This window comes from Pseudophryne corroboree, chromosome 1 (genome assembly GCF_028390025.1).
Source record: "Pseudophryne corroboree isolate aPseCor3 chromosome 1, aPseCor3.hap2, whole genome shotgun sequence".
Classification (NCBI taxonomy): Eukaryota; Metazoa; Chordata; class Amphibia; order Anura; family Myobatrachidae; genus Pseudophryne; species Pseudophryne corroboree.
The window spans coordinates 1,000,868,229-1,000,885,773 of NC_086444.1; the positions used below are offsets into that span (position 1 = coordinate 1,000,868,229).

Below are 17,545 nucleotides of genomic sequence, written 5' to 3' on the forward strand. Positions count from 1 at the left end.
TAAGTCCCCATATCTGATTTTTCACCATGATCGGGCGGTTCTTAGAACACGTTCCGGGTACTTACCTAAGGTGGTGTCTTCTTTCCACCTTAATCAGGAGATCGTGGTTCTGGCCTTTGCCTCTCCTGACTTGTCTTCCAAAGAGCAGTCTTTGGATGTGGTACGGGCTCTCCGTATCTATGTGAAGAAAACTGCATCCCTTCGGAAGTCTGATTCTCTCTTTGTACTGTTTGGTTTTCACAAACTGGCTGGCCTGCTCACAAGCAGACCCTGGCCAGATGGATTAGAATGGTGATTGCACATGCTTATGTACAGGCTGCCTTCCAGCTCCTGCTACCATCAAGGCCCATTCTACTACCTTCTTGGGCGGCCCGCCGTGGTGCGACCCTTGAATAATTGTGCAAAGCGGCTACGTGGTCCTCAGTGAACACGTTCATAGGGTTCTATGCCTTCGATACTTCCGCCTCCCAGAATGCTTCCTTTGGACGCCGGGTTCTTGTGCCCGCTACAGTGCATCCCCTCCCATGAGGAACTGCTTTAGGACATCCCGAATGTCATTCCCTGTGGAGCTCAGTGTACCCCGTAGCAGAAAATGAAAATTTATGGTAAGAACTTACCGTTGTTAAATCTCTTTCTGCGAGGTACACTGGGCTCCACAGGGTGACCACCCTGACGCACTTAGCTTCTTTGGGTTGGTATGGCATTAGCCGCTGACACTTTCTCCTGTCATGAGAGTGTGGTGTAAGTGGCTACTAACAGTACATCGCTTCTCAGCCTTTTGGCTAAGATCAAGTGTAGTAGCTGCTCGAGGGAAACACTTGGTGGAGTACCTGTTCTTACACTAGGAGCGTGAGAGGTTCCTAGATGTGGAAAGGAGAAACATCTTGTGGAGTACCATGCCGGGGTGTGGCAAGGTCTCTGGTCGAGAGTGGAGAAAAACTGGGCTTAGTATCCGCTACCTTTGTGGGGGTTTGGGGAAGCCCCTACGTGGAGCGGGAACGGCCTGGTCTAGTATCTACTCTCGCACTGGTGGTTGACCCTGGCACAGAGCAGGTATGAAGCTTGGTCTGGCTGAGAGCTTGGGAGCTGCTCGAAGCTCGAGGTGATATGTGCCCCTGGGGTGAGAAGACCCAGGGGTGCCTGAATTTGCACTGGTGGTATCTAGACGCCTTTGCACTTTGACGGCACGAGCACCATCACTTCCCAACTTCTGATGCACTTTTTTCCTTTGCCCTGGCCTTTTGGCTAGGGCAAGGATAATTTTTTACTCCCCAACCCGGCCTTTTGGCTGGGGCTTATTTATTTATACACTAGCACTTATTTTTGTTTTGTAAGTCACGTTCACGGTTTTTTGTTGGGGTTTAGGTGAGACCCTTATGGGCCACCCTCACCCCTAGTTGCTGAGGCCCTCTCCTTTTAGGGAGGGCCAAAAGCTGATTTTGATCCCCAGGGGTAAGCTTTGGCCAACCTTGGGGATATACGATGGTCCTTCTGCGCCTCGGCAAGGAGGGACCCACAGACCCTTTTCCCCTCAGTAGGCCTTTTGGCTCTGAGGGGTTGGGGAGTAACGGGGCCCTTCTCCTTTTGGAGAGGGTCCAAGATCCTATGACCCCAGCACGTTTGGCACAGACACTGGGTGATGAAGCCACGCACCTCGGGCTTCAAGTTAAAAAAAAATAAAAAAATAAGATTTTAAACCTACCGGTAAATCTTTTTCTCCTAGTCCGTAGAGGATGCTGGGGACTCCATAAGGACCATGGGGAATAGACGGGCTCCGCAGGAGACATGGGCACTAAAAAAGAACTTTAGCTATGGGTGTGCAGTGGCTCCTCCCTCTATGCCCCTCCTCCAGACCTCAGTTAAAGAAACTGTGCCCAGAGGAGACGGACAGTACGAGGAAAGGATTTTTGTTAATCTAAGGGCAAGATTCATACCAGCCCACACCATCCACACCGTATAACCTGGATATACGAACCAGTCAACAGTATGAAACAAACCAGCATCAGCCCGAGACTGATCAAAACTGTAACATAACCCTTATGTCAGCAATAACTATATAAATCATGCAGAATGTAGTCCGCCCAGCATCCTCTACGGACTAGGAGAAAAAGATTTACCGGTAGGTTTAAAATCTTATTTTCTCTTACGTCCTAGCGGATGCTGGGGACTCCGTAAGGACCATGGGGATTATACCAAAGCTCCAAAACGGGCGGGAGAGTGCGGATGACTCTGCAGCACTGATTGAGCAAACATGAGGTCCTCATCAGCCAGGGTATCAAACTTGTAGAACTTTGCAAAGGTGTTTGAACCCGACCAAGTCGCTGCTCGGCAAAGCTGTATTGCCGAGACCCCTCTGGCAGCCACCCAAGAAGAGCCCACCTTCCTAGTGGAATGGGCCTTTACCGAATTTGGTACCGGCAATCCAGTCGTAGAATGAGCCTGCTGAATTATGTTACAGATCCAGCGAGCAATAGTCTGCTTAGAAGCAGGAGCGCCAACCTTGTTGGCTGCATACAGGACAAACAGAGCCTCTGTTTTCCTCACCCTAGCCGTTCTGGCTACATAAATTTTCAATGCCCTGACCACATCAAGGGACTCTGAATCCTCCCAGTCCCGCGTAGCCACAGGCACCACAATAGGTTGGTTCATATGAAAAGATGAAACCACCTTGGGCAAAAATTGAGGACGAGTCCGCAACTCTGCTCTATCCACATGGAAAACCAGATAGGGGCTTTTGTGAGATAAAGCCGCCAATTCCGACACACGCCTTGCCGATGCCAAGGCCAACAACATGTCCACTTTCCAAGTGAGATACTTAAATTCCACCATTTTAAGAGGTTCAAACCAGTGAGACCTAAGGAAACGTAACACCACGTTAAGGTCCCAGGGTGCCACTGGAGGCACAAAAGGAGGCTATATATGCAGCACTCCATTCACAAAAGTTTGTACTTCCGGAAGAGAAGCCAATTCCTTCTGGAAGAAAATGGATAGGGCCGAAATCTGAACCTTAATGGAGCCTAATTTTAGGCCCAAATTCACTCCAGTCTGTAGGATGTGAAGGAAACGGCCCAGATGGAATTCCTCCGGAGGAGCATTCCTGGACTCACACCAAGAGACATACTTCCTCCAAATACGGTGATAATGTTTCGCTGTCACGTCTTTCCTAGCCTTTATCAGAGTAGGAATGACCTCATCCGGAATGCCCTTTTCCGCTAGGATCCGGCGTTCAACCGCCATGCCGTAAAACGCAGCCGCGGTAAGTCTTGGAACAGACAGGGCCCCTGTGTAACAAGTCCTCTCTGAGAGGAAGAGGCCACGGATCTTCTGTGAGCATTTCCTGCAGATCCGGATACCAGGCCCTTCGAGGCCAATCTGGAACAATGAGAATTGTCTGTACTCCTCTTCGTCTTATGATTCTCAATATCTTGGAGATGAGAGGAAGAGGAGGAAACACATAGATTGACTGGAACACCCACGGTGTCACCAGGGCGTCCACTGCTACCGCCTGAGGGTCTCTTGACCTGGCGCAATACCTCGGTAGCTTTTTGTTGAGGCGTGACGCCATCATGTCTATCTGAGGCAGTCCCCACTGACTTGCAATCTCTGCGAAGACTTCCTGATGAAGTCCCCACTCTCCTGGATGTAGATCGTGTCTGCTGAGGAAGTCTGCTTCCCGGTTGCCCACTCCCGGAATGAAGACTGCTGTCAGAGCGCTTACATGATTTTCCGCCCAGCGAAGAATCCTGGTGGCTTCTGCCATTGCCACTCTGCTCCTTGTTCCGCCTTGGCGGTTTATATGAGCCACTGCGGTGATGTTGTCTGACTGAATCAGAACCGGTAGGTCGCAAAGCAAATTCTCCGCTTGGAAAGCCCAAACGGCAACGTCTGAAATTGGTAATGACAATCCTGTACAGCAACCTCAGGAACGCCTGATGAGGCTGATATATGGGGACATGAAGGTATGCATCCTTTATGTCCAGGGACACCATATAATCTCCCCCTTCCAGGCTGGCGATGACCGCTCTGAGTGACTCCATCTTGAACTTGAACCTTTTTAAGTACAGGTTTAAGGATTTTAAATTAAAAATGGGCCTGACCGAACCGTCTGGTTTCGGGACTACAAACAGGGTTGAGTAATACCCCATCCCCTGCTGCAGCAGGGGGACCTTGACCACCACTTGCTGAAGATACAATTTTTGAATTGCATTTAACACTATCTCCCTTTCTGGGGGAGAAGCCGGTAGGGCCGATTTGAAAAACCGGCGAGGAGGCACCTCTTCGAATTCCAGCTTGTAACCCTGGGACACAATTTCTATTGCCCAGGGATCCACCTGTGAGTGAACCCAGACGTGGCTGAAAAGTCGAAGACGTGCCCCCACTGGGGCGGACTCCCTCAGCGGAGCCCCAGCGTCATGCGGTGGATTTTGTAGAGGCCGGGGAGGACTTCTGCTCCTGGGAACTAGCTGTGGTTGGCAGCTTTTTCCCCTTGCCCTTACCTCTGGCAAGAAAGGAAGATCCCCGCACTATCTCTGGGTTTATGCAACCGAAAGGACTGCATCTGATAATGTGGTGCTTTCTTAGGCTGTGAGGAAACATAAGGCAAAAAAGCGGATTTACCTGCCGTAGCGTGGAGACCAGGTCCGTGAGACCTTCCCCAAACAATTCCTCACCCTTGTAAGGTAAAACCTCCACATACCTCTTCGAGTCGGCATCGCCCGTCCATTGTCGGGTCCATAGGGCTCGTCTAGCCGAAATCGCCATAGCGCTGGCTCTGGAACCCAGTAGGCCAATGTCTCTCTGAGCATCTCTCATGTACAGGACAGCATCTTTAATATGACCCAGGGTCAATAAAATGGTTTCCTTATCCAGCGTATCTATATCAGCAGCAAATAAGGTATCTGTCTATGCTGCTACAGCGCTACAGACCCAAGCCGACGCTATCGCCGGTCTGAGTAAGGTACCAGTATGTGTGTAAACAGACTTCAAGGTAGTCTCCTGCCTGCGATCAGCAGGATCCTTGAGGGTTGCCGTATCTTGAGAAGGCAGTGCTACCTTCTTGGATAAGCGAGTCAACGCTTTATCCACCCTCGGGGAGGATTCCCACCGTATCCTGTCCTTAGTCGGGAACGGATACGCCATAAGAATCCTTTTGGGAATCTGCAGCTTCTTGTCTGGAGATTCCCAAGCCTTTTCAAATAATTCGTTCAGCTCGTGAGATGGGGGAAAGGTTACACCAGGTTTCTTTTCCTTATACATGCGCACCCTCGTGTCAGGGACAGAGGGGTCATCTGTGATATGTAACACCTCTTTTATAGCAATGATCATATAATGAATACTTTTAGCCAATTTTGGCTGCAACTTTGCATCATCGTAGTCGACACTGGAGTCTGAATCCGTGTCGGTATCAGTGTCTACTATTTGGGATAGTGGACGCTTTTGAGACCCAGAAGGTCCCTGCGGCATAGTGAAAGGCAGGGTTGGACTCCCTGGACTCAGCTTTGTCCAACCTTTTGTGCAATAAATTCACATTTGCATTTAAAACATTCCACATATCCAGCCAGTCAGGTGTCGGCGTTGCCGACAGAGACACCACACTCATTTGCTCCACCTCCTCCCTAGAAGAGCCTTCCGCTTCAGACATGCCGACACACGCGTACCGACACACCACACACTCAGGGAATTCTCTATCTGGAGACAGTTCCCCCACAAGGCCCTTTGGAGAGACAGAGAGAGAGTATGCCAGCACACACCCAGCGCTAATGACCCAGGGAAAAAAGAAAATTACCCAGATAGCGCTTTAGTATATATCTATATAACCTGCGCCAATTTATGTGCCCCCCCCCCCTTTTTCAAACCCTCTGTCACCGTGTTCAGCAGGGGAGAGTCCGGGGAGCCAGCTTCTCAGCGGTGTGCTGTGGAGAAAATGGCGCTGGTGAGTGCTGAGGATCAAGCTCCGCCCCCTCAGCGGCGGGCTTCGGTCCCGCTCGATCTATTTAAAAAACTGGCGGGGGATCTCTGATATATCACGTAGGGCCCATATATGCCCTGATTTTGCCAGCCAGAGGTTTAATTGCTGCCCAGGGCGCCCCCCCCTGCGCCCTGCACCCTTACAGTGCCTGCCGTGTGTGTGTTGTGCAGGAGCAATGGCGCGCAGCGTTACCGCTGCGCATTACCTCAGTGAAGATCCGAAGTCTTCTGCCGCCTCTGAAGTCTTCTTTCTTCTCATACTCACCCGGCTTCTGTCTTCCGGCTCTGTGAGGAGGACGGCGGCGCGGCTCCGGGACGAACAGCTAGGAGAGACCTGCGTTCCGACTCCCTCTGGAGCTAATGGTGTCCAGTAGCCTAAGAAGCAGAGCTCCCTGTAATGCACCCAGTCTCCTCTGGGCACAGTATCAAACTGAGGTCTGGAGGAGGGGCATAGAGGGAGGAGCCAGTGCACACCCATATCTAAAGTTCTTTTTTAGTGCCCATGTCTCCTGTGGAGCCCGTCTATTCCCCATGGTCCTTACGGAGTCCCCAGCATCCTCTAGGACGTAAGAGAAAAGAAATTAGCCGCTGACACTTTCTCCTGTCATGAGAATGTGGTGTATGTGGCTACTAACGGTTGTCGTCTCTTTTACCTGCTACTGTATTGGACTGGTTAATGAAAACTAAGCTCCTGTGCACGGAGGCGGGGGTTATAGAAGAGGCGGCGCTATGCATTCTGGGAACAGTCAAAGATTTTAGCCTGTTGGTGCCTCGGATCAAGAGCCCACTCTACACCCCAATGTCATTCCCTGTGGAGCTCAGTGTACCTCACAGAAAGAGATTTTACAACGGTAAGTTCTTACCATAAATCTCGTTATTTTTATTTTTTGGTCAGAAAAATTTTGTTTGGTAGATTATTTCAAAATTTAACTGGACCCTCTTTTGTTATTTTCCCCTCAGTTCACATTACAAATTGTTATTAAGGAGAAAATTATCTAAAAGCAATTACAGAGTAAGACCATTTTAGGTGTCCTGTTAGTTGCTTTTCATTTTACCCTTGTATGCCTTACTGCCATGTTTTGCTAATCACACAATGTCACCTACTGTATGTAGTGCACCCAACATGGCTGCCTTGCCTGGCACTCTCTTGTGTAGAATAAATAATGCATGATCCTCCTAACTCTCCTATTATATTTGTCTACCAAAATATCTGTCATTTCTTCACCTTTTGAGAGAAATTATTAATAAAAATAAAGACAACCTCAAGCAAAATATATGTAAAAAATAAATGTCTATTTTTATTTTTAGTCAAATTTAGCCTGTTTTTCTTCTTCTTCTTCTTCTTCTTCTTCTTCTTCTTTTTGGTCCAGTAATCTCACAAATTTGTCCTATAAGAGGAACAAGATGGTGGAAGCCTCATGACTCATGAAGAGTCATCCTTCAGCACTCAGGAGAGGAAAAACCCCCTTGTGGAGGAAACCTCTGGGGACCCATGACTGAAGGACTGCCCGTCCCTCTAGGCATTAAGAGAGTATGCAGAGTTTTCCCAGACCACCTGCCCACCCACTAACCTTGCATAACCCAGTCATCCCTTCTGTCGCCTCACATCTGCTATTTTGACCTTTTACCTGGCCGAAGAATGCACGTACATGTCAACGATGAGAGTGTGAAAAAGTAGAGCAAGAGATGAATGGGAGTGAGGGGGGTGACAGTCATAACCACCATAGCATTCATTTCTGATGCTAACAGGGATTACAACTGTACAAATGTAGCCATTCATGTCGTGGCTACATCATACCGCAATTGTGCCTTGTTAGGCGCGACCGCACCGCGGACGTCTGGACGTGTGTGCGCCCCATTTGCATGGATGGGAGCGGCAAATGCAGCAGCTTGACATTGCTAGGTGCAGGCACGCATAGCTGCGTCGAGGGTGCACGTTTACCTCAGATGTAGCCATGATCAGCATGACCAGGCCCGGCGCTACCTGCTCAGCGAGGGGATGCAGTGCAGGGAGGCGCTGGGAGGGAGAGGCGCTCACCCTGCTTTGCATCCCTTCCCTGCTGCGCCGTCCTGTCCCCACTGCTGCTGCTGCCGCCAGCTGCTGTGCGGCGCTGGCAGCATGAAAAGCCCACTCCCCCCCTCCCCTCACCTGTGTGTCAGTGGCTCCGTACATATCAAAGGAGGGGGCGGAGCTACACGGACCAGAATGGGCGGGGCTAAACGGGACAGAAGGGGCGGAGCTACACGGACCAGGCTGCTGCAGTGCTGTACTGAGGGAGACAGTGGCTTAGGTAAGTGGAGGGTGACAGAGAAATGTGTGTGTGTGTGTGTGTGTGTGTGTGTGTGTGTGTGTGTGTATGGTGGGTGTGTATGTGTGTGTCTATATGTGTGAATTGTGTGTGTGCGCACGTGCTTTATGGACGCTACTACTGGGGGGTGCATTACGTGTAAGGACGCAACTACATGGGGGGCATTACGTATAACGACGCTACTACTACTGGGGGGGCATCACATGTAAGGACGCTACTACTACTGGGGGGAGCATTACATATAAGGACGCTACTACTACTGGGGGGCCATTACGTGTAAGGACGCAACTACAAGGGGGGCATTACGTATAACGACGCTACTACTACTGGGGGGGCATCACATGTAAGGACGCTAATACTACAGGGGGGGCATTACGTATAACGACGCTACTACTACTGGGGGGGCATCACATGTAAGGACGCTACTACTACTGGGGGGCCATTACGTGTAAGGACACTACTACTACTGGGGGGGCATTATGTATAACGCTACTACTACGGGGGGGGCGTTACATGTAAGGACGATACTACTACTTGGAGTGCACTACGTATAAGGCCGATACTACTACTGGGGGACATTATGTATAAGGATGCTACTACTGGGGGGGTGCATTACGTGTAAGGACGCTACTACTGGGGGGGTGCATTGCGTGTAAGGACGCTACTACAGGGGGGGTATTACGTATAAGAACGCAACTACAGGGGGGGCATTACGTATAACGACGCTACTACTACTGGGGGGGCATTACGTATAAGGACGCAACTACAGGGGGGGCATTACGTATAACGACACTACTACTACTGGGGGGGCATTACGTATAACGACGCTACTACTACTGGGGGGGCATTACGTATAAGGACGCAACTACAGGGGGGGCATTACGTATAACGACGCTACTACTACTGGGGGGGCATCACTTGTAAGGATACTACTACTACTGGGGGGCATTATGTATAAGGATGTTACTACTACTGGGGGGCCATTACGTGTAAGGACGCTACTACTACTACTGGGGGGGGCATTACGTATAAGGACGCTACTACTACTTGGAGTGCACTACTTATAAGGACGCTACTACTACTGGGGGGCATTACGTATAAGGATGCTTCTACTACTGGGGGGCATTACGTTTACGTATAAGGATGCTTCTACTACTGGGGGGCATTACGTATAAGGATGCTACTACTACTGGGGGGGCCATTACGTGTAAGGACGCTACTACTACTGGAAGGGGCATTATGTATAAGGGCGCTACTACTACTTGGAGTGCACTACGTATAAGGACGCTACTACTACTGGTGGAGGCATTACGTACAAGGACGCTACTACTACTACTGGGGGGCATTATGTATAAGGACGCTAATACTACTGGGGGGGCATTATGCATAAGGACGCTACTACTACGGGTGGGGCATTACGTATAAGATAAATAAGATTGTGCTACATTTTGGCGTAATTTTAAATGGAGGTACTATTGTGTTGCCATGCCCCTTGTGAGACCACACCCCTTTTCCTGGCGCGCGCCAAAGGAATATGGAAGGGCGCAAATTTATAGTTTGCAGGGGGGCGCCGAACACCCTAGCACCGGCCCTGAGCATGACTACATCTGTATGTAGTATTGGATAAAAACAAAAGTAATGAATTAAGCACAATATAATTCTCTTACGCCTCTGCACATTAATAAAAATGGATCAGCCTGCAACACTGGCACACTGGGATTTAGGCAGGCAGAGAGAGAAAATAAAGGATTTAATTTGCAACATTATAGGCTCACCAAACAGATGTCATAGGTGCAGCTGCACATAAAGGATTAAGGGGCTAATTCAGTAAGAATAGCAAATTCTACTAATCATTAGAATTTGCTATCCTTTTCCTAGCATGCCGGGGGCCGCCCATCACTGGGTAAGGCCGCCCAGCATGCTGACCGGAGGCCCCCCCCCCCCCCCCCCCCCCTTCAACAAGCAGAAATACTGTAAGCCTCCTGCCGGCACCCGCAGGAGAACCGTCGCCTTCTCCCTGATTACGGCGGCTGCGTGTGACATCAAGCCGCCATGATCACATCCATGACACGCCCCCGTTTGCCCAACTCTGCCCCCTGTCTGCGCCACACCGTCCCCACAACGCTCTGTCTCCTCCCTGGAAATAGAGTGTTGCCTGCCTCCCCCGTGACTGGGCGATCGCATTTTCTGTGGCCTTCCCCCGCAGAAAAGTGCGGACGCATGCGCAGGACGGCCGCTGCGCATGCGCCCGTGGGACGATCGTAAAAATTCCGGTTGGAACGTGATTTGCGATCCAACCTGAATTACCCCCTTAATTATGAACATTATAGACCCATCTAGACAGCGCTCTTCAAATATCTGCAATGACCCATTTGCAGGCGCTTGTGGTTGTAACAGCACTGTCCCAGTAGGTGTGAGATTTTGGTTTTATCCAATACTATGCTATGCCCAATGTCATAAGTCATATATTATAATAGTCATGCTAAAAGTCTGCCGAAGATTTGAAATAACCTGCCCTTATCTTTGTCCAGTGACTAACCTTCTACTGGTGTGCTATGCCGTGCCAAGCCTCTAGAGGCATATGTGAGTGACAGCAACAGCACAACTTTGATATACGCAGTTGCCATTATGACATCACAGCATGACCTCACACACCCCACCAGATCGGTCAAGACTGGTTATTATTTCTGGTTTGAGGCCCCTGTTATCTCTTACATGATTGACCTAAGGGAAATGTGATTTCACTTATTACAGGTTGAGTATCCCATATCCAAATATTCCGAAATACGGAATATTCCGAAATACGGACTTTTTTGAGTGAGAGTAAGATAGTGAAATCTTTGTTTTTTGATGGCTCAATGTACCCGAACTTTGTTTAATACACAAAGTTATTAATAATATTGTATTAAATGACCTTCAGGCTGTGTATATAAGGTGTATATGAAACATAAATGAATTGTGTGAATGTAGACACACTTTGTTTAATGCATAAAGTTATAAAAAATATTGGCTAAAATGACCTTGAGGCTGTGTGTATAAGGTGTATATGCTTAGATTTAGGTCCCATCACCATTATATCTCATTATGGTATCTAATTATTCCAAAATACGGAAAAATCCGATATCCAAAATACCTCTGGTCCCAAGCATTTTGGATAAGGGATACTCAACCTGTATTTAAAACTATTAAATTCAGATCAGAATATTTTTATTACTGGCGTTTGCCCGCAGTTTTGCTCACTTAGTGGCATCTAATATTGTGATGTATATTTTATATTGTACACATAGGGCCTGATTCAGGTTGGATTGCAATAAGCGATCCAACAGCAAAAATTGCTAAGAGGATGCGGGCGCATATGCAAGGCCCGTCTTGCTCGTGCGCCTGTATTTTCTGCAGCGTCACGCAGAAATTGTGATCGCCTCTGCCCGTCAATTAGGCAGAGGTGGTCGCGGGGCGGCATTGCTCCGTTTCCAAGACGGAGCGTTGCGGGGGTGGGGATTTAGCGGAGAAACAAGGGGTGTGGCCGAGGTGGCTGCGTGATGTTACATGCAGCCGCTGCGATCACAAAAATGGCGGCACCTGCAGGAGGCTACCCCATTTTTTACGATCATGCTGAAATTGCGGTGCAACTGCAATTTTTAGCGTGGTTAAGGTGGGAGGTGGCGTGCTGGGCGGCCTTGCTTTGTGATGGGCGGCCCCCAGCATAGTGATTACTGAATTAGGCCCATTGATCACAAAACGTATTTCTAAACAATATTTGCAGTTTTACTTCAGGGCAGAGCCGGCTATAGGCATAGGCAAACTAGGCAATTGCCTAGGGCATTTGATATGCCTAGGGGCATCAGCAGCTTGCAACTGCAATTTTTAACGTGGTCAAGGTGGGAGGTGGCGTGCTGGGCGGCCTTGCTTTGTGATGGGCGGCCCCCAGCATAGTGATTACTGAATTAGGCCCATTGATCCCAAAACGTATTTCTAAACAATATTTGCAGTTTTACTTCAGGGCAGAGCCGGCCATAGGCATAGGCAAACTAGGCAATTGCCTAGGGCATTTGATATGCCTAGGGGCATCAGCAGCTTCTGCTGATTAAAATGATATGCGGCATGCCTATATTCTGTGTGTAGAATTTCATATGCAGAAACAGCCACAGTCTCACACAGTATATAGGCATGCTGCATATCATTTTAATCAGCAGAAGCAGCTTGTGCATCCTAGCCACATAGCAATGCAAATAAGAAGCATTTTCATAAAAAAATGTGCCCGATGTTAGCATTGAGGCAAGAATTAAAAGGACACATCTGTATCCAATCAAAGGCAGAGGTCACAGTGTTAGCGGCAGTGTGAGTGCTGTGTGCATGTGAGTTGGTTGGTTGTGCAGTAGTGTTCGGAATATGTGCAAGGAGTATTATGTGTGTCATGTAAAAATGCATTAATAACGTGCAACATATGTGTAAGGGGCACTATGTGTGTCGTTATGTGTATAGGGGCACAAATAATGTGCAGCAAATGTGTAGGGGGCACAATGTGTGTCCTTATGTGTATAAGGGCATTAATAATGTGCGTTATATGTGTAAGGGACATTATGTGTAAAACAGCATTAATAAAGGTTGTCATAATGTGTAAGGTGCATGATGTTTATAAGGACATTAATAATGTGTCTCATGTATAAGGGGCATTACGGTGCGGAATTATGCGTATAAATGCATTACTAATGTGTGGCATTATGTGTATAAGGTGCTCTACTATGTGGCATTGCGTATAGAAAGAGCACTACTGTGTCGTCTAATGTGAATAAAGAGCAATAGGGTGTGGTGTAATGTGAATAAGGAGCAATTCAGTGTGATGTAATGTGAATAAGGGGCTCTACTGTGAGGAGTAACGTTTATAAGGTAAAGTGATACTACTGTGGGATTTAATGTGAATTATGGACACTATCATGTGATAAAATGTGAATAAAGTTGCAGTACTGTGTGGCATAATTTGAATTGGGGTTACTATTGTGTGGCCATGCACCTTGCCAGCAAAAACACACCCCTTTTTGGGCTGTGCGCCAAATGTGCAAACTGTTCCTATTTAAAATATAGGGGGTACAAACACCAAAATAAGGACTGCTATAGGTGAGGGGTGATGGTGCTGGGAAAGAGGTGCAAGATCAGAGGCGGAACCAGCGGTGATGCTAGGGGGCACCAGCCAAAAACTTGCCTAGGGCATCATATTGGTTAGGGCCGGCTCTGCTTCAGTGACTAACACAAACGATGCTTGGGGATACTAACACGTGTGTAAGCCACATAAAGCTTCCCATGGGCCAGTGGTGTCATAACGGGGGTGCGCCCCCCACCCGGGTGTCACCCGAGGGGTGACACCAAAGCGGCAGCTTCTTTTCAGTGACAGGAGCCAGGTGCTACACTGTGACATTACGTGCAGCACCCAGCTCCTGTCACTGTGCAGGAGCCAGCACTGCACACACACTATTCCCCGGGTGCTGCCCGCAACCCCCGGGACACCCGGAGCGAAAAAGCGGAGATTCGGGCCATTAGACCATGCCCCTACTCATAAGACCACACCCCCTTTTGCAGTTGCGTGCACTGCATTACCTCCTCCCTCCCCTCCTCTCCAGGTGTCACCAGTGACAGTGATGCCTCTGACATGGGTGTAGCAACTGGTCCTGAGATCTATGTCTGCAGCCCTTAGTGTTTGTCCCTGTGACTTCCTGATTGTTATAGCGAAGCAGATACTTACAGGAACTGCAGTGGCTTGGGTTAAAAAGAAAACAAATTGATGTGGATAAGGGGTATATGTGGTATAAACACATTCTCACCTGCACCACACCACATCTTTGCCTCAATTGGATTCCTCTGCAGAGCAGTCACTTTAAGGTAGATGCTAGATTCAAGTGGCCTAACGGACCTTTTACGTCAGGGGGAGGAGCCACAACACAAGGGGGAGGAGCTAGTCCAGCGGGATAGTTCCTCTACTATCCACGCCACCAACTATTAAACTTTAGGAATCAGATACCCTGTTCCGCCGTAGCTCCTCCCCCTGGTGACGTGTCTCCTCCCCTAGTGACGTCAGAAGGTTCCTTCTCCCACTCCGATTTAGAGCCAACCATCACTTTTCAGTCAGGTTCTGCTGTATAGCCTGAGCAGAGTCAAATTCTGAGTCAAGCATGACGGGAACACCAACTTTCAGTGCAGTGCTGTACGCTGGAAGTACAGTTGCACTAAGTGAGTTTAAAAATTGCACACATACTGTATAGTAATTTTGGACGGGTTGGTATCAGGTGACCGGCGGTTGGGAGACCGCTGGCCACCATACCGATGCCGGGATCCCGTCTGTCAGATGGCCGGGGGCAAGCGCAACATAGCCCCTTGCGTGCTCGCTGTGCTTGCCACACAGTGGGCTCACCACAGGTTCTATTCTCACTCTATGGGTTTCATGGACACCCACAAGTAGGAATAGTCCCTGTTGGTAGGCATACCAACCGGCGAGGTAGTCAGTATTCGGTTTACCGACCGCCGGTCACATAACCACATCCCTTTTGGACTTGAGGAGCCTGCACACGATTGTCAAGCGTCAGGTTTTGCCTTTATTGTTCCTCTCCCTGATGTCAGATTGAGATCATACATACCTCAGTCCTTTTCTATGTCACTGAGCTATACAATAGTGAAAACACAACTAAATTTCACTTTTTCTTTTTTGTCTTGATGGTCCTTAAACAGTCCCTAGAAGAATCATTCTTAAAAAAATAATAAAAAAAGTCTATGTACAGACACAAACCTTACAGTTTTATTATATATATATATATATATATATATATATATATACACACACTGCTCAAAATAATAAAGGGAACACTTAAACAACACAATGTAACTCCAAGTCAATCACACTTCTGTGAAATCAAACTGTCCACTTAGGAAGCAACACTGATGGACAATCAATTTCACATGCTGTTGTGCAAATGGAATAGACAACAGGTGGAAATTATAGGCAATTAGCAAGACACCCCCAATAAAGGAGTTGTTCTGCAGGTGGTGACCACAGACCACTTCTCAGTTCCTATGCTTTCTGGCTGATGCTTTGGTCACTTTTGAAAGCTGGCGGTGCTTTCACTCTAGTGGTAGCACGAGACGGAGTCTACAACCCACACAAGTGGCTCAGATAGTGCAGCTCATCCAAGATGGCACATCAATGCGAGCTGTGGCAAGAAGGTTTGCTGTGTCTGTCAGCGTAGTGTCCAGAGCATGGAGGCGTGCCAGGCGACAGGCCAGTACATCAGGAGACGTGGAGGAAGCCGTAGGAGGGCAACAACCCAGCAGCAGGACCGCTACCTCCGCCTTTGTGCAAGGAGGAACAGGAGGAGCACTGCCAGAGGGGTGTGGTTCATCAAATCGACAGTGTCTAGGTCGACAATGTTCAGGTCGACCACTATAGGTCGACAGTCACTAGGTCGACATGGATGGAAGGTCGACAGGGTTTCTAGGTCGACATGTGCTAGGTCGACAGGTCTAAAGGTCGACATGAGGATTTTTTTTTTTTGGTGTCGTTTTCTTCGTAGAGTGACCGGGATCCCAAATTAGTGCACCGCGTTCGCTCGCCATGCTTCAGGCATGGTGCCTTCGCTTCGCTCGGCACACTTTACCGTTCCAATCGTAGTCCATGTGGATCGTTAAGTATGATAAAATTCAAAAAAAGAATTTTTTTTTGAAAAACTCATGTCGACCTTTAGACCTGTCAACCTAGCACATGTCGACCTAGAAACCCTGTCGACCTTCCATCCATGTCGACCTAGTGACTGTCGACCTATAGTGGTCGACCTAAACATTGTCGACCTAGACACTGTCGATCTTCAGACCGGATCCCCTGCCAGAGCCCTGCAAAATGACCTCCAGCAAGCCACAAATGTGCATGTGTCTACTCAAAAGATCAGAAACAGACTCCATGAGGGTGGTATGAGGGCCCAATGTCCACAGGTGGGGGTTGTGCTTACAGCCCAACACCGTGCAGGACGTTTGGCATTTGCCAGAGAACACCAAGATTGGCAAATTCGCCACTGGCGCCCTGTGCTCTTCACAGATGAAAGCAGGTTCTCACTGAGCACATGTGACAGACGTGACAGAGTCTGGAGACGCCAAGAAGAATGTTCTGCTGCCTGCAACATCCTCCAGCATGACCGGTTTGGCAATGGGTCTGTAATGGTGTGGGGTGGCATTTCTTTGGGGGTCCGCACAGCCCTCCATGTTCTCACCAGAGGTAGCCTGAATGCCATTAGGTACCGAGATGAGATCCTCAGACCCCTTGTGAGACCATATGCTGGTGCGGTTGGCCCTGGGTTCCTCCTAATGCAAGACAATGCTAGACCTCATGTGGCTGGAGTGTGTCAGCAGTTCCTGCAAGACAAAGGCATTGATGCTATGGACTGGCCCACCCGTTCCCCAGACCTGAATCCAATTGAGCACATCTGGGACATCATGTCTCTCTCCCTCCACCAACGCCACGTTGCACCACAGACTGTCCAGGAGTTGGCAGATGCTTTAGTCCAGGTCTGGGAGGAGATCCCTCAGGAGACCATCCGCCACCTCATCAGGAGCATGCCCAGGCGTTGTAGGGAGGTCATACAGGTACGTGGAGGCCACGCACACTACTGAGCCTCATTTTGACTTCTTTTAAGGACATTACATCAAAGTTGGATCAGCCTGTAGTGTGTTTTTCCACTTTAATTTTGAGTGTGACTCCAAATCCAGACCTCCATGGGTTAATAAATTTGATTTCCATTGATTATTTTTGTGTGATTTTGTTGTCAGCACATTCAACTATGTAAAGAACAAAGTATTTAATACGAATATTTCATTCATTCAGATCTAGGATGTGTTATCTTAGTGTTCCCTTTATTTTTTTGAGCAGTGCATATATATATATATATATATATATATATATATGCACTGCTCAAAAAAAGGCCACGCAGGACGTGTGAGGCGAGACCTTCTGACCGGAGTACGGGAGAGTGGTGTTTCTCGTGCTGGAGTCCGTGGAGCTGGAAATTACAGCGCCTGTGTCATCTGGGGAGCCGTGGTGACTATCAGTGCTAGCCGTCCGGAAGCTGCACTGGTTCTCTTCATTGCGCCGGTGACTTTAAACTGAAATGTATGTGAGTGTAAGAATTAGCAGTAAAGTTTATTGACCTAATACTCACCTTGCGCCCTCCATTTCTTTTCCTTTTCCCTACATTACTGAGGAGTTTGGTGAACTCTGGAAGGAGGATTGCGGCAAC

At 48.6% G+C, this 17,545-nt stretch overlaps 1 pseudogene; it reads left to right on the plus strand.

Annotated features, from left to right (window-relative positions):
- Positions 1-762: 762 nt before the first annotated feature.
- LOC134961078 (U2 spliceosomal RNA) lies at positions 763-835 on the plus strand (annotated as a pseudogene).
- The last annotated feature ends 16,710 nt before the right edge of the window (positions 836-17,545 follow it).